At 43.9% G+C, this 21,088-nt stretch overlaps 1 long non-coding RNA gene across 1 annotated transcript; it reads left to right on the forward strand.

Moving 5' to 3' along the window:
- Window positions 1-9,953: 9,953 nt before the first annotated feature.
- On the forward strand, window positions 9,954-10,972 carry LOC123165240 (uncharacterized). Its single transcript, XR_006482867.1, has 2 exons — window positions 9,954-10,546; window positions 10,633-10,972. It is a non-coding gene; the product is annotated as an uncharacterized lncRNA (long non-coding RNA).
- The last annotated feature ends 10,116 nt before the right edge of the window (window positions 10,973-21,088 follow it).

Genomic DNA, 21,088 nt, shown 5'->3' on the forward strand with positions numbered 1-21,088 from the left:
ATGGAAGCAGTTCGCCCGCACTGATGACCTTCCAGGCATGTCCGCATCTTAAGATACGACAATAGCCGCACCAAGCTCACAGTGAAGGTGTTCGACAGGACCACCGAGGGGGCGAGGGGTCGAGGGTCTAGGGGTCGATGGTCGAGGATCTTCCGGTCCAAGTGCTGACCGACTGGTGTCGTAGCTTAAGACGAGGACGTCCCCGAGCTAAAGGTCATGAGACTGGGCGAACTGCTTCCATCTATGCATGAATAAAGGATGGAAGCAGTTCACCCGCGCTAATGACCTTCAGCTCGGGCACGTCTGCATCTTAAGCTACGACAACAGCCACACCATGCTCATAGTGAAGGTGTTCGACAGGACCACCGAGGGGGCGAGGGGTCGATGGTCGAGGATCTTCCGGTACGAGTGCTGACGGACTGGTGTCGTAGCTTAAGATGAGGACGTCCCCGAGCTGAAGGTCATGAGACTAGGCGAACTGCTTCCATCCGTGCATGAATAACAGATGGAAGCAGTTCTCCCGCGCTGATGACCTTCAGCTCGGGCATGTCCGCATCTTAAGCTACGACAACAGCCGCACCATGCTCACAGTGAAGGTGTTCGACAGGACCACCGAAGGGTCGAGGGTCTAGGGGTCAATGGTCGAGGATCTTCCGGTCCGAGTGCTAACCGACTGGTGTCGTAGCTTAAGATGAGGACGTCCCCGGGCTGAAGGTCATGAGACTGGGCGAACTGCTTCCATCCATGCACGAATAACGGATGGAAGCAGTTCACCCGTGCTAATGACCTTTAGCTCGGACACGTCTGCATCTTAAGCTATGACAACAACTGCACCATGCTCAATGTGAAGGTGTTCGACAAGACCGCCGAGGGGTCTGGGGTCGAGGGTCGCTGAGGGTTCAGGGGTAGACGGTCACCGAGGGGTTGAGGGTGGAAGAGGGGTTGAAACTTGAAACACCCAAGCCGACTCATGAGTTAATATACATTTTATTATTCATGTTGGTATTCAATTTTTTTTATGTTGTACTAATTCTGTTTACTCTTCTGTCATGACAGGTGTTGAAAGATGGTGGGCGCTCGTCCTCGGCATGGTGGGAGTGGTACTTCCATTCCACCCGTACCTCTCTGGAGAGCGTTGTACGAGTGTACGGCTTCACCGGTGGGTGCTTCTTCGTCGGCGTCATTGCCCACCGGTAGAGGAGGTCGGGAAGGGAGGAAGAGAGGAGGTTGGGGAGGACGTGGCCACAGGAGAGGTAGGCAGGCTCCTACGCCTTCCTCGCCGCCACCCCTAGCTGAGTCACCCGAGCACATGACTGCTAGGGAGGCACGCCTAAGGAGGAGGCTACGCGGACTCCGGTCCATGAGCTTCGGGTCGACGGGCCTTCTCCCCCTCCTCTTCAGCCCACGAAACTCTGGTCCATGAGCCTCGGGTCAACGGGCCTTCGCCCCCTCCTCTTCGGCCCACGAGACTTCGGGCTAGGACGCTTGGGCCCACGTGACTCCGCCCCAGGCTACCTCCCAGGAGACGTCTGGATGGGGTACTTGGCAGGATCCGCCTAAGGGGTCAAGTGGCCATGCTGATGATAGCAGCGAGGACGAGGTGGTTGAGGAAGCCACCATCTACCAACGTGGTAGTACATGGCTCCCGTCCGTGCCGGCGACTCGTGAGAAGATGTGGTTGATTTGGCCTGATGGGATGAGGTAAGTGCATTTACTCTTTTTGTACCTTTTGCCATCATGTTTTATCAAAATATCTAATGCGTTGGCCTTGTCATACTGCAGGGGTTGGGACCACCATCAGGATGTCCGCCGGCCCAACCAAGTCCTTGATGTGTTTTGCTGACAAAACTTCCCGGGGTGGGTCACGTTGCCCGGTGAGGGTCAGCTCCAGAGCTAGGATTGACCTGGGAGCACTACTTGGCTTCCCCGGCCCCGTCGGAGGAGATCATCGACGGTGTCTTGTGCCACACGAGGGCCGACATGGTGATGAGAACGTTTTGGGTAATTTCTCATTTACACAATTAAAAATCTTCGAATAAGCTTAGTTATTGTACTAATCAATGTTGTCTCATTTGATTGCAGACCTTCTACAGGTGTGAAGAGGGATACGAGGAGGCCTGTGAACAGGTTATCGATGCCGAGTGTAGGCGCCTACTACAAAACTTACGCCACAAGGCTCGGGTGCAGGCTGTTCGAGATTGCTTCGCCTCGCGTGGTGTTCGGAAGCCCAAGAAGAAGTGCCGCAGAAAGTATCTCCAGAAGGAGGAGTACATGAAGGTAATTGCCTATATTCTTAAGGCCTTGTTCTTAGTTTCGTTGATTTGATTCGTAGGCGTAGCGCTCAAGTTTCTCTTTACTGACTTAGGTGCCCTTGAGATGGTGTGCTGATAATATGGATTGTTGGGAGGTGTTGGTGGATGAGTGGTGCTCAGACGCATGGCGGGCCGTCCACAAAGGTGCCAAGGACAAGCGTGCCCAAATGAGAGGTGTGCCACACCATCAAGTCACTGCCAACTTATTTCAATACGGGCGGAACTGGGTATGTGGTTTGCTTCATGATTCGTGCAATTCATTTTGTCATGCTAGCTTTTGCCCTTTAATTACTAATACTATGTTCCTCTCTTTTAGGCGGGACACAATATGGCACCGGTGCCAGAGGTGTTCGACATCTATGCCATGACCCATACTGCCCCGTTCAAGAAGGCCAATGCATTCTTTGCGTCTGAACTCGATCATCCAGAGAACTTCACCAACATCTCCACCCACAACAAGCTCGTGAAGTACAGAGATGAGGGGAAGACGAGGATAGGGGAGGACTTTAACCCGAGTGGTCCGTTTGATCCAGAGCTGGTGATGATATCTGGTGGCGGGAGGTCCCATGGCTCGATAGCCATTGGAGATGGACTTATCCGTTGTCCTCGCACTCTCCCGGAGATCAAGGCGCGCCAAACGAATCCTGAGATAAGGCCTCGTCAATGGTCAGTCGAGCTCGCCTTCCAGGTTAGTTATACGGTCTCAGATTTCTTTCAAGCATTGCATTGTGTGTGCAGCCATTGATGATTATAATGCTAACAAGGAGTGGTATTGCAGGCTGCTCTTCACACTACAAGACATCTGTTAATCCATGACGGATTTCTGGTGACGATATGGAAATCCGTCACAGTCGATGACGGTTTCTCTAATCCGTCATGATAGCCGTCACCGATTAGAAGGATGCGAATGAGCCCAAAAAACATTGACCTCTTGACAACGGACATTGAGATACCGTCACAAAAACTGTCACAGATTGATGAATTGAACCTAGCTTTTCCCCTTATACACTAGTATAACCGGACCGTCACGGATTCCTCTTATTTATGTGTGGTGTGGATGCTCCTTGTTTGACCCACGTGTCATTCAGAGCTGTTAGGAATACACACGGGTGCCCATTGTATGGACCACATATCAATGTCATTTACTCTCATAGTAATACTGCAAGAAATACGAGAATAATGTGCTTGTGGCCACGTCAGTGAACGGTAAAGTGTTGGCCCCACATGTCATTACGACTGAGAGAAATAATAGCAAGAATAATGCGCTCGTGGTTAGTTTCCCATGTCAGCGAACAGTAAAGTGTTAGCCCCACATGTTATTACCACTGAAAGAAAAAATATCAAAATAATAAAAGCAAAGTGAGACCTAATGAATAACCATGTAAAAGTCATTTACTCTCATAGTAATACTGCAAGAAATACGAGAATAATGTGCTTGTGGCCACGCTAGTGAACAGTAAAGTGTTGGCCCACATGTCATTACGATCGAGAGAAATAATATCAAGAATAATGCGCTCGTGGTTAAGTGTTAGCCCCACATGTTATTACCACTGAAAGAAAAAATAGCAAAACAATAAAAGCAAAGTGAGACCTAATGAATAACCGTGTAAAAGTACTATAGAGAAAAAGGAGCGTGCGAGGTGGGATCCGATCCCGACTCTCATGGGTAATAAGCAAAGCAGCTAGCCACCATGCTAGTGAACGGTAACAATTTTTTTGACTATACACAGTAGGGAAAAACCCCATTGCAATTTTTATATTATTAATAAAACAAAGAGTATACAAACATACAAGGCTTGAGTTAAGCCCCAAAGAAAACAAAAAAACAAAGGCCTACTAGACCAAACAAAAAATTACAATTACATTAAATTACAGGACAAGACTGCCCAACCAAGAAATGAAGGCATATGCAAACTTCTCCTTGATTCTGAATTTGAGCAGGTGGAGCTCTGAGAGGAAGATGAATTTCCATCTGTCAATGCTGGTGGGGATGTTTTTGAATATCTTATCATTCCTGATAATCCAAATGGCCCATGATGCAATGATAATGATATCCATAGAAAAAGGTTATTGTAGATTACACCTTAAGTCTGGAAGTGCTTCCATGATGGCGAGATTTCTTTGTCTGTTGGGGCATAGGGTGTCCCAACAAGCAGAAGCAAAAGGACAAGTCCAGAACAGGTGTTGTAGAGTTTCTTCCTGCTGACAGCTGAGGGTAGCACAATTGTAGTTGTCTAGATGAAAAGTTTTCCTCCTGAGGAGATTCCTGGTATTGAGTCTATCATGCAGAAGTCTCCAAAAAAAGACCTTGTGTTTTGGCTAGCAAGAACTCTTCCAAATCCAGTTGAACTGTGCTGGAACAATTTTGACTCCTATCAAAATTTTATAAGCTTTGGCCACAGAAAAAGTATTATTTCCCCACATATAACTCCATGAGTCCAAGTGCTCTCTGAATTCAGATCCTCTTAATGTGTCACAAATCTCCTCCATCAACTCAAATTCCATGAAATCTTCCTCAGTAAGTGGCAGGTGAAATAGGTCTTCCAAGTATTCAAACTGAAGAAACCTTTGCACTGAAAGGTTCTGATCTTTTACAAAGGAGTAAAGATGAGGAAAAAATTGATTCAGGCAAGCAGAGTGCCAGAGGTCAGATCAAAACAGAGCAGATTTACCATCACCAATTGTGCATCTTGCCATGGATTTATAGCTGTCAATGATCCTCAAATTACACTTCCACCAGAAAGATCCTTCCCATTTTTGCCCTGGCAGGATGCCATTGTCATAATAAGCCTCCCAAATGAGGTTGACCCATGGGATGTTTTCCCTATTGTAAAATTTGTGAAGGTTTTTGAGCAGAAGAGCTTGGTTTTGCACAAAGATGTTCATCACTCCAAGGCCACCCTGATTTTTAGGCCTACAAACAGTGGACCATGCTACCATAGCAGGTCTGTGATCTTCCAAATCTGGTCCTCTCCAAAGACAGTGTCTCAGGTATTTGTTAACCTGATTTTTGATGGTTACAGGCACATCAAGGCAGCCCATGAAATATATAATAAGAGAATTGAGCACTGACTTGACCAGAAGCAACCTGCCAGCAAGAGTCATAAAAGAAGACAGTCCCACTAGTTTTTTGGCAATTCTGCTCACTAAAGGCAAACATTGTTCCACTGTTGGTTTTAAAGTCCCTAGAGGCATGCCCAGGTAATTGAAAGGGAGTGATCCCTTCTTGCAGTTCAAAGTACCAGTCAATATTTCCATTTTATCATCATTCACATTGATTGATATGAGGTTTGATTTGTTGTAATTGACCTTTAAACCAGTAGCATCTGCAAAAGTGTGGAGTAGAGCTTTGAGACAGTGGAGCTGTGTGGCATCAGCTTGCATGATAATCAAAGTATCATCTGCATACTGCACTATGGGCAAATCTGGACATGACTGCACTTGCAAAGGAGGTGTAAGAAGTCCCAGGTTCATAGCTCTGTTCATGATTGACTGTAGGAGGTCGGCAACAAGCACAAAAAGGAGGGGAGAGAGGGGGTCCCCTTGCCTTACTCCACTGAGACAGTAAAACTTTTTCCCAGGAATGCCATTGAGAAGCACTTGTGAAGAGGCAGATGTAAATAACATTTTATTCCAGCCAATCCATCTTTCTCCAAATCCCTTTGCTTTGAGGATGTCAATGATTGTAGAGTGTTCAAGGAGGTCAAAGGCCTTTTCAAAGTCTAATTTCAACACAACAACTTCCTCCTTGGACTTGTGGCATTTATGCAAGTACTCATATGCCCAGCCAAGACAGCCATGGATAGCTCTTTCCTTTAGGAAACCATACTGATTAATATGGACCATTTTGAGAATCACCTTTTGCAATCTGTTTGCTAGCAATTTAGTGATGAGCTTGAGACATCAGTTTAGCAAAGAAATAGGCCTGAAATCATTTGCAGTAGTTGGAGTGGGCCCCTTGGGAACTAAAGTGATGAAAGAGGTGTTGATACTCTCTAGTGAAATTTTCCCAGCATAGAACTCATGTATCAGTCTAGTGACATCAGGCTTTATAATGTCCCAGCAGCTCTTAAAGAACTCATTGTTAAATCCATCAGGACCAGGAGACTTGTCTGATGGCAAGTGCTTGACTACCTCATTGATTTCTTCCTCAGTGAAAGGAATTTCCAGTTGCTCAAAGTCTAAAGGACTAGCTTGATGTTGTAGCAGGGAATTTAGATCAAAGTGCATTGTGGTTTTCTGAGATTGCCCTAATCTTTTCCTGAAAGCATTCCACAAAAGAGCTGCTTTTCCTGCATGGTCTGTTATTTCCACTTGGTCATCATTTCTCAGCATTGCAATGTGATTATGCCTATAGTTAATAGATGCCTTTGTATGAAAGAATTTTGTGTTTTCATCACCAAATTTGACACCCTTGATCTTTCCTCTCTGCTTCCAATAGATCTTTTGGTTTTTGAGCAAAATGAGCAAATGCTCCTTTAGAATCACCCTGCAGTTCCATTCAAAATCTCCTAGGTCTCTGAATTCCTCAAACAAATCAAGCAAGAAAATGACCTCATTAATTGCTGCAATTTTAGCTTTAAGGCAAGACAAATTTTTAGCCCAAAGTTTGAGAGCCCTTCTCAAGTTTTTGAACTTGGCATTCAAGCTTTTTGCTGCATCAAGATTACCCATAGGTATACTCTAGGCTGCAGAGACAACCTCTTTAAAGTCAGAGTGTTTTAACCAGTAATTTTCAAATCTAAAAACCTTTGCCTTTGGAATAGCAGTTCCAATTTTGATGACACAAGGGAGATGGTCAGATATAGGCCTGGAAAGAGGCATAGCAATTGTATCAGGAAAAGAAGTCATCCATGAAGCAGAGGTAAAGAACCAATCCAGTTTTTCCAACAAAGGGATTTGTTGCATATTACTCCAGCTGTATTTTCTGCCATGTAGTGGAAGCTCAATTAAACCAAGATTATTTATGGCTTCATTAAAGAGAAGCATTTCATTAACATCTCCACCAGGTCTGTTTCTGTCAGAGGGGGCTCTAATAAAGTTGAAGTCTCCAACTAGAATCCAATTAGTGTCCAGTGGCATATGAATGTTTGAAAACCAATTGATGAATTCAACTTTGTCTGCTTGTTCACAAGGCCCATAGATGTTGGTGAGGATCCAAGATTGATTAGACAGAGACTAGTGAAACTGATTGAGAGAGAGAATCTGTTCTGAAAGATGACCTCTCCCTCAAAGAGAGACCCATTCCAGGTGATTTGTTGAGTCTGTTAGGACAGAAGTTTCTAATGTAAGCAGCATCAAAATGTTCCCTCTTGGTTTCTTGTAAACGGTAACAAAATTTATGGCATGGGTTTAAACTGTTCAATGTGTAGTGAAATTTGTTGTATAGATTTATATATATTCATTCAGAAGCAAAATCACGCACACTTGTTATACACTTTTTCAATACATGTATAACATTTCCTGGAAACATATTCAACAATTTTTAAAAATACACGTTGTTGTTTATATTAATGCACGACAAACATTTATTGACAACACATCGACAATTTTTTAATAGATATGAAACATTTTCCATAACATGTTGACCATTTGTCGAACAAACTAACACTTTCTTAAAGTATTATGATATCAATGGTAAATTTTTATTACTCCATCAGATCAATATTACTTGTCTTTGATTATTGTTTGAAAAATCATATTTGTGTTAGCAAGTCTATGTTTAGGTGTTATGCAATAAAAGTTCATAAAATTGGTTTGAAAAATCATATTTGTGTTAGCAAGTCTGTGGTTAAGCGTTATGCAATAAAAGTAAAGAAATTTGAATCATGAGGGTGCCAAGATACGACCGCGAACATGTAGTTTACCGTCTTTTCAATTCTAAAAAATGCAAATGGAGTTTGAAAACCATGAATTTTGGAATGGTGTCCTCATATGACACCCAGAGGATGTTGTAAAATTTTGAGAAGATTTTGTGAAAGTTGTGACATATGCTCCTTAGAAACCAGACCATCTCCGAGAAAAAACTAGTTTTCCTGAGGCAACGGGTCAGGCTTCAAGATGAAGCGATCACTACTTCATCCATTGGCCATGAAATTTTTTGTACACTCAACATACGCTATTAGATGAACCTTTTCAAAATTTGGCATTTTTCGGGTCCGTTTGCTATATTTAGGTCATTTAGTGAATTTTAGGCACTTACTGAATATAATTCAATTTTGATTTGCAGGTGAATGAAAAGTTCACAATATTGGTTTAAAAATCATATTTATGCTAGTATGTCTATGTGTAGGCCTTACGCAAGAAAAGGAAAGAAAAATTCTAATCATGAGGGTGCCATGACACGACTCCGAGCATGGCGTTTACCTTTTTTTAATTCTCAAAAATGTAAATGGAGTCTGAAAAACATGAAATTTGGCATGGTAACGGGTTTTGCAAAAGTTATGACATACGCTGCTTAGAAACCAGACCATCTCCAAGAAAGAATCTAGGTTTTGAGAGGCAATGGGTCAGATTTGAAGGCGAAGTAGCCATGTTTCATCTATTGGCATTGAATTTTTTTATACACTCAAGGTACACCATTTTTTGAAAGGTTACAATTAAGAGTTTGAATTATCCATAACAAACCATTTATCTTTTGCAAATTAATTAACAAGGGCCAATCTATTTGTTATTTGAAGAATAAAAACATTTTTTTGCATAAAACCAGTCTATGTAAATTCAAATTGTTAATGGGAACATAAATTAACCATTATTCAAAATTTGAAACTTTTCTGTACTTTTTAGAAATATTCATATGTTTTAAAACATATAATTATACAGCAAAAGAAAATCATGTATTGGAAACAATTATTGGCCTATTACAAAATTCTTTCAGATATGCCAAAAATATTGTTCCAAATCTAAATGAAAAATAGGCCCACATGCTTTTTTAGATTACTGTCCACCTCGTGTGCAACTACACTTGCATGCCCTTCCGGCCGGAAGGTAATTCGGTTTCTAAGATTCCCAAGATGTGCATACCTTACAGAGCAATATACAGTCCACATTTTCCTAAGTTACCTAAGATTTTAACACAAACACGTGAGGTCTGGAAAGGGCCCCATACCGGTTTTCATAAATTTCTAACCAGTTTTAGATATCATCATCATTTTTCCCGATAGCTTGGAAATAGAAGTTTGAGTTATCCCTACCAAACATTCTATATTTTCATCTATCTCGAGGACATAAGCTAAACTGAAAATAATACGTTTTTACATGTATTTATTTCTGAAAGTTTTGAACCTGATTTGAGATACATGTAGTTCAGAATGGAATTACTTTTAATAAGAACACTTAAATTCATTTAAAGTATAAAAATATTAAATCATATTAAAAATATTTAAATGACTACAAAACCTTATATAACAGTATATTACATGTAAATAACGTATTGTGGTATATATATGATGAATATTTTTGCAAGTTACTTTACAAGGGTGCCTTAATTTGTTAATAAAAATGCAAAAAAATTAGGACGAATTCAAGGCGGGCCTCAGTGGGCTGGGCTGAAGCGCATAAAAGCCCACTAAGGTTCACAGGCGTGTATCTCACATGAGGCAATCCCTGTGTCCTGATTGGTTGTTCGAACCCTCCCACGGATCGCAGACAACCACCATCTGATCCTCCCGAATCCAACGGCAAGGATAACTCCCCCTCTTTCTTGTGTTTCTTTCCGTCCACGGTCCACCCACGAGCCACGACCCACGAGACGCCCACTTATCTTCCACCGGGAGGAAGTGGATCCATGGCGGCCTCTTCCAGATCCACCGCCCTCCACCCTCTCCATCCATGGCGGCCGCCACCACACAAAGACAAAGGCTGGCAGCCACCGCAACCTCGCCATCCATGGCATCTTCCCCTCCGCATCCTGAAGCCGCCGCGTTACCAGCCGCCGCAACCTCTTCATCCACGAACATCTACCTCTCTACCGCCGCATCGACCATCTGCCGTCACGACGTTAGCCTCGTCTAGTAGGCGGGGACGCCCCTAAAGGCGGACCTAGTGCATGCGTCGCTGGTTCCCATCTTGCTGCAAGGAGCGACCAGGTCCCTCGTGGGCGTGCAGAAGCTGGATGGGCCGGACGCGATGACTACGGGCGTGCTCAAGGTCCCGCTTCAGCCTCCACCTGATGGAGTTTCGCCGCATCGGACCGGCGGGATCCTCGGCAGGCTGTGAGCTGCAAGTCCCAACAGGTCTCCCCTCCCCCTGTTGCTTTTGATTTTCCCAGCCTTTCGTTTGTGATTTCCCAAACCGTTCTTAGGAATTCTTGACTTGGCAGGCACTACAGGTTCGATGGTGTTTTCATCGGTTGAGACAGAGTGCCGTTCAGCAGCATGGTTTGAGGCGAGATGGTAGCGAAAATGGTGTCTCCCTCTGATGACCTCGGCGGGTACGGCCGGGTCTGTGGCCATAAAGGCACGGGGATTAACGAAAGTTGAAATATGGCGAGCGCCGCCGGCGCTTGAAGAGCTGGAGAGTAGCTTAGTGTGTCTCCAGGAGATATTTGTAATTTTAAGTTTTTACTGATTTTTTTGCTCCTGTACATGTGTATTTCCTGGTCTGTTTATGTAACATCCATTTTAGTGAATGAAATGAGCATATATATTTTTCGGATAAAACATATTGCCTTAAAATTTCCATGGGCCAAATAAGAGAAATAGGATGAGAGGTGGTTGTATTGCTTGTAGTGAAATAGTGGGCCTTGGACCGACCATAGTTTAATGGGCCAAAATTTAATTGGGTTGATTGCTCTATGGGCCGTCACTCTTGGACCTAGTCGACATTTGATGGGCCAAACTTTTAATTGGGCTGATTCCTACATGGGCTGCCATGTCTGATCCTTGTCAAATGATGATGTGGCAAACATGTTAACGCCGTTAGAAGCATGTCAGTTAAGCATGTGTGGGGCAGATCCATGACGGTCATGAACCGTCAAGGATGGCACGATGTCAAATTATGATGCGATATACATGACGGATTTTAAGTTCGTCGTGGATGGGCACCCATGACAGTTTTTCATTGATCCGTGACATACTAGAACCGTCATGTATTAATAGATTTCTTGTAGTGTTAGATTGAGAGAGATAGAACCCAGGCGCTTCTGGCAGAGAGGGAGCTCGAGTTGGAGGAGAAGACGACAAGGTTGATGGTGAAGGAGAGGGCACAAAATGACATGCAGAACCGGGCCATGTACGAGCTCCTCGTGGTAAGTTTCTTCTGCATATTAGCCAAATCATGCACGTAATTTTTGTTTCATTACTAACTTGTATGACTGACCCGTGAAAACCAAATGTGCAGTCTGTGTGCCAAAAGGCCGGTCAGACCCCTCCGCCGATGCCAAAGATTGCTCTGGGGACCACGGTGCGTTTAATTTGAATGGTCATTAGTTACAAGTATTAACATTTGAGTGTCTTGATGCTAACGAGACATTGCAAATGATCTTTGGTGCAACGTGCCTCCAGACAAGCATCACACGATCCTTCTCCAGGTGATGGTACCGACACGAGCCACGGCGGTCCTTCACCTCCGTGATGACGGTAAGTTTTCTCTAGTGTTTTGCTTACAAAATGCATAAACACCTAGACTTAGCTTTATTTCCTCCAAAATGCTTACCATAATGACCTAGACTTGGCTTATCTTCCTCTAAAATGACATAATTAGCTTACTTAGCTCCAAAATGATCTATACTTAGCTTTGTTTCCTCCGAAATAACCTAAGTTATCTCTAATATGCTAAGTTATCTCTAATATGCTTAGTTACCTAGGCTCAATAATGACATACACTTAGCTTACTTATGTAAAAATGGCATAATTAGCTTACGTAGGTTTGAAATGGCATAACAATCTTAGTAACCTCATATATGTCATATAGTTAGCTTATTTTCCTCGGAAATGACATAATAAGCCTAATTAGCTCCAAAATGATCAATTGTACCTAAGTTAGCTCCAAAATGACCTAAGTTAGCTCTAAAATGCTAAATTAGCTCTAATATGCTTAGTTGCCTAGGTTAGCTCAATAAAGACCTATACTTACTTATGTCAAAAATGGCATAATATGCTTAGTTAACTCAAAAATGGCATAATTAGCTAGGTTAGCTCCAAAATGACCCATTTTACCGAGGTTAGCTCCAATATGATCCATTTTACCTAGGTTAGCTCCAAAATGACCAAGTTTACCTAGGTTAGCTCCAATATGATCCATTTTATCTAGGTTAGCTCCAAAATGACCTAAGTTTACCTAGGTTAGCTCCAATATGATCCATTTTAGCTAGGTTAGCTCAAAAATGATCCATTTTACCTACGTTAGCTCAAAAATGGCATAATTACTTATGTTAGAATGACCTACACTTACCTTTTTCCCTCCAAATTGATATAATAAGCTTAGCTAGCTCAAAAATGGCATAATTACCTATGTAAGCTCTAAAATGACACAAATAAGGAATAAGAAGAAGAAAAAAAAGGAAGAGGAGAAAAAGAAGAAGAATGAGAAGGAAAAGGGTAAAAACCTTCTTCTTCTTCTTCTTCTTCTTCTTCTTCTTCTTCGTCTTCGTCTTTTTCGTTACCTAGGCTAGCTCAATAATGACCTATACTAAGCTGCTTTATAAAAAAATGGCATAATATGCTTAGTTCACTCAAAAATGGCATAATTAGCTAGGTTAGCTCTATTTTTACCTAAGTATGCTTACTTCTTCTTCTCCTAACTTTCTTATTTCCCATTTTGCAGATTTCATTCACTTGACGAAAGCTTGCATTGATGGAGTGCTTCTTATCACTTTCTCTGTTTCTTTTGTATCGTTGAACTATGCATGTATCGTTGGATGAAACTATTGTAATATATATGGTTGGATGCCTTTATGTTGAACTTGCTACGTATGATGGAACTATGCATGGAACTTGGTATGGTTGGATGGAACTATGCATGTATGATGAAGTTATGTGTTGGATATCTTATATGTTTGCTCTGTAATTGCCCTCTGATATATATATATATATATATATATATATATATATATATATATATATATCATCTATTTGCTTTGAAAATGCTTGGATATAAGAACAAACAGAAAAAGAGAAGATGCAACCTCTTTGCCGTCTGCCACCAACGACAAAGGGTTCTGTGCCGTCTGCCACCGACGACAAAGATGCCACATGGCAGCAACCTGTGCAACCTGGGAGCTGACCATTTGGTTACTTTGCCGTCCGCTAGCGGACGACAAAGGGGAGGGAATGTTTGCCTTCCGCTGGTGGACGGCAAAGGCTGCCGTTAGCCACCTAACGTGGCTAACGCTTATTAGCTGGCATCCGTTTTCTTTGCCGTCCGCCGCTGACGGCAAAGGTTCTTTGCCGTCCGCTTTGATGAAGCAGACGGCAAATAACCTCTTTACCGTAGCCCTCTTTGCTGGACAGATTTGCCGTCGGTGGCAGACGACAATGCACTTTGTCGTCCGCTTTTGATGCCTTTGCCGTCCGGCGTGGCAGATGCGAAATAAGCTGATTCCTGTAGTGATTGATATCTATTGATGGGCATCTCCATAGCATGTTAATACGCCTAGTTGATGTGAGACTATATCCCTATTTTTTGTCATCTCCACAACCACCATATTCTATTCCACCTATAGCTATGTCCATGGCTCACGCTCATGTATTGCATGAAAGTTGAAAAGGTTTGAGAACACCAAAAGTATGAAACAATTGCTTGGCTTGCCATCGGGGTTGTGCATGATTTGAATATTTTGCGTGATGAAGATGGAGCATAGACATGCTATATGATCTTGTAGGGATAAGCTTTCTTCGGCCATGTTATTTTGAGAAGACATAATTGCCTTGTTAGTATGCTTGAAGTATTATTGTTTTTATGTCAATATTAAACTTTTATTTTGAATCTTATGGATCTAAACATTCATGCCACAATAAAGAAAAAAATACATGGATAAATATGTTAGGTAGCATTCCACATCAAAATCTCTGTTTTTATCATTTACCTACTCGAGGACAAGCACGAATTAAGCTTGGGGATGCTTGGTACGTCTCCAACGTATCTATAATTTTTGATTGTTCCAAGCTATTATATTATCTATTTTTGATGTTTTATACGCATTAATATGCTATTTTATATTATTTTTGGGACTAACCTATTAACCTAGAGCCTAGTGCCAGTTTCTGTTTTTTTCTTGTTTTGAAGCTTCGCAGAAAAGGGAGACCAAACGGAGTCCAAACAGAATAAAACCTTCGCGATGATTTTTCTTGGACCAGAAGACACCCCGGAGACTTGAAGATCAAGTTAGAAGAGCCACGAGGCGGCGACAAGGGGGGAGGGCGTGCCCAGGGGGTATGGCGCGCCCCCTGCTTTGTGGGCCCCTCGTGACTCCCCTGATCTAATTCATCGTCCTATGTATTCACATATATTCCCAAACCACCAGAAGCATCCACAAAAACACTTTTCCACCGCCGCAACCTTCTATTCTCGTGAGATCCCATCTTGGGGCCTTTTCCGGCATCCTGCCGGAGGGGGTTTCTATCATGGAGGGCTTCTACATCAACTCTATTGCCCTTCCGATGAAGCGTGAGTAGTTTACCACAGACCTAGGGGTCCATAGCTAGTAGCTAGATGGCTTCTTCTCTCTCTTTGATTCTCAATACCATGTTCTCCTCGATGTTCTTGGAGATCTATCCGATGTAATCTTGTTTTGCGGTGTGTTTGTTGAGATCCAATGAGTTGTGGATTTGTGATCAGCTTATCTATGAATATTATTTAAATCTTCTCTGAGTATTTTATGCATGATTTGATATCTTTGTAATTCTCTTCGAACTATCGGTTTAGTTTGGACAGCTAGATTGGCTTTTATTGCAATGGGAGAAGTGCTTACTTTGGGTTCAATCTTGCGGTGTCCTCTCCCAGTGACAGTAGGGGCAGCGAGCCATGTATTGTATTGTTGCCACTGAGGATAAAAAGATGGGGTTTACATCATATTGCTTGAGTTTATTCCTCTACTCATGTTATCTTACTTAAAGCGTTACTCTGTTCTTCATGAACTTAATACTCTAGATGCAGGCAGGAGTCGGTCTACTTAAACGGACGTGATGCCTATATTTCATAATCATTTCCTTAGATATCGTCATAACTTTGCGCTTTTCTATCAATTGCTCGACAATAATTTGTTCACCCACCGTATTATTTGCTATCTTGAGAGAAGCCTCTAGTGAAACCTATGGCCCCCGGGTCTATTTTCAATCATATAAGTTTCCGATCTACTATTTTGCAATCTTTAAATTTCTGATCTATAAACCAAAAAACCCAAAAAATATTTACTTTATCTTTTGTTTAGTTTTATCTATCTCTATCAGATCTCGCTTTTGCAAGTGACCGTGAAGGGATTAACAACCCCTTTATCGCGTTGGGTGCAAGTGTTTGATTGTTTGTGCAGGTATTAGTGATTTGTGTGTTGTCTCCTACTGGATTGATACCATGGTTCTCTAACTGATGGAAATACTTATCTCTACTTTGCTACATCACCCTTTCCTCTTCAAGGGAAAAACCAACGCAAACTCAAGAAGTAGCACCTATCTAAGGTGGTGTCGACTTAGTCTATAAATGATTCTGCCTACCAGCAGTTGGATTGACATCCAACATGTGTCGTGTTTCTTCTATCTCTTGTCTTCTTCCTCCATCCGCCCAAACCAAACCTTGCCATCAGTCCCGCCTGCTCCCGCCTCACATGGCTGGCTATGCCTCTGCCACCCTACCGTACGCTCAAACGTTGGCTAGTCCATCCCCTCTATTCCCCCACACGTCTTGTTATTCTCCGGCGATGTCAGCCCCAACCCGCACTCGCGCCCGAACCAGTCAACCCTTGTACTCCCTCCCCCTGCGACTACACTGCCGTATCTTCCATGGCTCCTGTTCATTCCCGTTCGAGGCCTCGCCGTCGTCCTCTCCCTTGGTTCACTCGTCGTGCGTGGTGCGCTCCCGTCTGGCGTAGTAAACATGGTCAATAACCGAGAGGAATCAATAGATGACTATATGTGGAGAGAAAGACAGTAGGGACCCACCAGAGTCATGGCAGAATGCAAGCAAGTGGCTCGTTATTACAAGCCAAAAACATGATTCCTCCTAATGGTTTGACATCTAGGTGCCACGCCATTGTCAACATATAGTCAATAAATGAGAGAATTACACAACGAGCGACTGACACCAGGGACCCAGCAGGTCATGCAGTTGTTATTTAGTTTTAGAGATGGAGCAGGGTATCAACAGGGCTGTGTGGGGGCTATGGCCCGTCTAGCCCAGGGTTTTATTTTATGTTTACCACATGACGAGCCTAGTTGTTTTTATTTTCTTTTTGAAAATGGCGAGCCCAGTTCTATTTTTTTACAGGATACCCAACGGAGGCCGTCTTGCTTTTCTCAGCCCTGTTGGGCTACAAATCTTTCAAGACGACGACAGATGTACTCTCTTGCCTAGAAAAGGGGCTATAAGTAGTAAGAAATGGGCTGTAAATTTTTAGAACACAACAAACCGACAATTAGTTTCAATTTTTTTTAGGATTTTGAGATTTCAAATTTCATTGATTGTTTTTGCGGAGGAAATTAAGTTAGATTTTAAATTGATATAAATTTATTTTTCAAATTAGTTTGAATGTGACTCGAAATTTCGGAATTCAAAATAGTTCGGGCCGCACCGAAATATGCAAAATTTTGGGAGTAGTTTTTAACAGTGGCCAGAATATGTGTTGTAATGCTACAACAAGAATAAGGGCTCCAAAAAATCCTTAAGAATTAGCAAATGGGCTGTAAAGTATTATAAAGTGGAGAGGCTGACTGTAGGGGTCACCGTGGTCCACGGCCACACGCAAGCAACCGCCTCCTTATTACACGAACAAAAATGATTGCACCTCCTGACAGCTGGGACCCACCAGCTACATCTTCGCATGCAAGGAAGTGCCTCCTTATTACATGGGAAAAGAAGTTTCCTCCACCTGACAGCTAAGACCCACCAGCTACATCTTCGCATGCAAGGAAGTGCCTCCTTATTCCGCGCAAGAAAAACGATTGCTCCCGCTGCTTGGTGGGACCCACCAGATTTTGTCGCTGACTTGTGGGCATACTAAGTTGACGCGTACACAGGGTTTTGTCAACCTAGCCATGCGATCCCTCTACTCACCCACACCTCCTATTATTCTCCAGCGACAGCAGCCGAACTAGTCAACCCTTGTACTCCCCTCCGCGTTGGCATGCGCTACCTTGTGTTCCCCGGCTCTGCGTCATTCCCTTCCTAGCCTCGCCTTCGTCCGCTGCCTTGGTGCTCTCAGCGTGGCGTGGTCAACGAATGACAGCCATCCGAAGATGACTGTACATGGTGACGCTGACAGCTGGACCCACCAACTACATGTTCGGACGCAAGGAAGTGCCTCCTTATTATGTGCAAAAAAAAGATTCCTCCCCCTGACAGCTGGGACCCACCAGCTATATCTTCGCACGCAAAGAAGTGCCTCCTTATCCTGCCTGATAGCTCGGACCAACCCGGTCGATGCGTACATAGTGTTATCTGTTTGGTCGCGAATGTGTACGTACATACGGGTCGATCGGTGTGTCTGCAAGGATGAACCGTGGCCGAGCAAGCAGCGGGACGTGTCATAGTACAGTCCGGCCCGTACGTAGCAGTCCACGTAGTCCCGTCTAAATGGAGTACACGTACATACAACCATGTTGCAAAAAATACGGGCACATACGTACATACAGCCAGGGTCTCGAACGCGTACTCATGCATACGTACGGCCAGGCCTCATGTACATGGATAGGCAACGGACGACAGCAACGGCCTCCTGTTCATCGGCAGCCAACCGGCTGGGTCGGAACCAAGGAAACAACGTCGTGTTCATTGGGAGCCAAGCGACTGGGTCGGAACACGTCTTGTTCATCGGGAGCGAAGACACTGGGTCGGAACGCGTGTTGTTCATCGGGAGCCAACCGGCTTGGACGGAACAGCCGAAACGGGGTCTGGCGTACCGCAAAATGGAGGAAACAAACTTTATTTGACTGCATACGGTCGAAATGAGGTCTTGTAGATCCGGAGGGGTCCGGCGTAACTGCAAAATGGAGGAAACAAACTTCTGTTCGAGCGCCTACGGTCGAAATGGGGTCCTGTTCATCATGAGGGGTGTGGCGTACCGCAAAACGGGACTCCACGGGCTACTGTTCATCCACCGTCTACGGCCTTGCTCCAGCCTCCACAAACTACTGTTCATCCACTATCGACTTCCTCTAGCCACCACCTGCTACTGTTCATCCACCGTGGCTTCCAACTGCCTCCACCAGCTACTGTTCATCCATGGGCTACTGTTCATCCAGCCTCCATGGGGTCCTGTTCATCCACCCCCAACCGGCTAGGCTGTGGCGGCCTCCTCGCGGTCCTGTTCATCCAGCGACAACCGCCTACTACCACGGGGTCCTGTTCATCCGACCCCCACCAGGAACTGTTCATCCATAGCCAACCAACCGGCTCGACTCACCACGTATCGACTTGTTCTACGTATCGCGCACACGGTAGCGATGATCACTGTTCATCGAGAGGCAACCCAACACCGGCTGGCTATGTCTCGCACGGGGGCTCGATCGGCTTCAGTAAGCAGCAACATCGATTGATCGCTCGGGTTTAGTTAGCAGCAGCAGCAAAGGAATTGCTCGGGTTCAGTCAGTAGCGAAGGAATCGATCGAGTTCAGTTAACAGCCAAGGGATCGATCGCTCGGGTTCAATAACGTAGCTACTTCAATCGCTTGGGTTCAGTAAGGGAAGAACGCTCCTTCGGGTTCAGTTAGAGCCAATGCCTCGCGCGCGCGCGCCCACACACACACACACACGTGCCTACTTATGAGAGAAATGTGCAAACCACAGTGCATCGCTCGGCCCCGACCACCCACCGTAACCAGGAACTCCCCGAAATTTTCCTCGCCCTCGCTTCTACCACAATTTTTCTGTCATGGACGGCCCAAAGAATGTCATGCAGGTGCGTCTCTGGCCCGCCCAGGACGAAAAGCCCATTTTCTGTCATGATTTTTTGTCATAGAAGTAGGAGCCCACCACATCTATGATGGTACGTGTTTTTGTCACAATTATCGTCATAGAAGTGTCATAACCATGACAGAAAAAGTTTTCGTTCGGGCCATAATATTACGAATGTGTCTTTTCTGTAGTGTTAGCTGCGAACCAACCTTCATCTAAGTTAAAAAAACTACTCCGAGTGAAGAGCGTTCCTCTCACTTGGGGGCTTAGTTGCGAACCAGCTGTCGCCTAAGTTAAAAACTACTCTGAGTGAAGAGCGTTCCTCTCACTCGGGAGCTGATACGTCTCCAACGTATCTATAATTTATAAAGTATTCATGGTGTTATATTATCATTCTTAGATGTTTTACAATCATTTTATAGCAACTTTATATCATTTTTTGGGACTAACCTATTGACATAGTGCCCAGTGCCAGTTGCTGTTTTTGCTTGTTTTTTACATCGCAGAAAATCAATACCAAACGGAGTCCAAACGCAGTGAAACTTTTTGGAGATTTTTTCTGGACTAGAAGACACCCGATGGGCCAAAGAAGTACCAGAGGGGAGCTCCGAGGGGAGCACAACCCACCAGGGCACGCCTGGGGACCCAGGCGCGCCCAGGTGGGTTGTGCCCACCTCGGTAGCCTCCCGCACCGCCTCTTCGCCCTATAAATTGCCAAATATTCCAAAACCCCCGGGGGTAACCCTAGATCAGAAGTTCCGCCACCGCAAGCCTTTGTAGCCACGAAAAACCAATCTAGACCCTGTTCCGGCACCCTGCCGGAGGGGGAAATCATCACCAGTGGCCATCTTCATCATCCCGGCGGCCACCATGATGAGGGAGTAGTCCACCCTCGGGGCTGAGGGTTTGTACCAGTAGGTATGTGTTTAATCTCTCTCTCTCTCGCGTTCTTGAGATGTCACAATCTGATGTATCACTGGCTTTGTTAATTTAGTTGGATCATATGGTGTTTCTCCCTCTATCTTGTTGTGATGAATTGAGTTTTCCCTTTGAGATTTCGTTTTATCGGATTGAATACTTTTATGGATTTGAGAGCACTTGATGTATGTCTTGCTATGAATACCCGTGGTGACAATGGGGTATCATATTGATTCACTTGATATGTGTTTTGGCACTCAACTCGCGGATTCCCGAGGTGACATTGGGGTAATCTATACGTAGAGGTTGATGCACATTCTCGTCTTTGTTTCTCCGGTAGAAATCTTGGGGCACCCTTTGAGGTTCTTTGTGTTGGATTGAGTATTATGAATCTGAATTTGCTTTGATGTTATTTTAGTACGAGATCTTGATAGATCGATCGGAAAGAATAACTTTGTGTTATTTTAGTACGAACTCTTGATAGATCGATCAGAAAGAATAACTTGTTGTTATTTTAGTACGAACTCTTGGATAGATCAATCGGAAAGAATAGCTACAAAAAAATTCTTCTTATGTTCTCTGCTAGATAGGAACTTTGGAGTGATTCTTCATCGCACTTTGAGGGATGGCTATATGGTTCAATTAGATTAGCATTGTTGAGAGATTGCACTAGCGAAAGTACGAACCCTAGGCCTCATTTTCAAGCATCGCAATGCCGTTTGTGCTCACTTTTGTTACTTGCTACCTTGCTGTTTTTATTGTTCCTATCACAACAATTAATATCTACTATCATTACTACGCTTTTATTACCATCT

This window comes from Triticum aestivum, chromosome 7D (assembly GCF_018294505.1).
Source record: "Triticum aestivum cultivar Chinese Spring chromosome 7D, IWGSC CS RefSeq v2.1, whole genome shotgun sequence".
Taxonomy (NCBI): Eukaryota; Viridiplantae; Streptophyta; class Magnoliopsida; order Poales; family Poaceae; genus Triticum; species Triticum aestivum.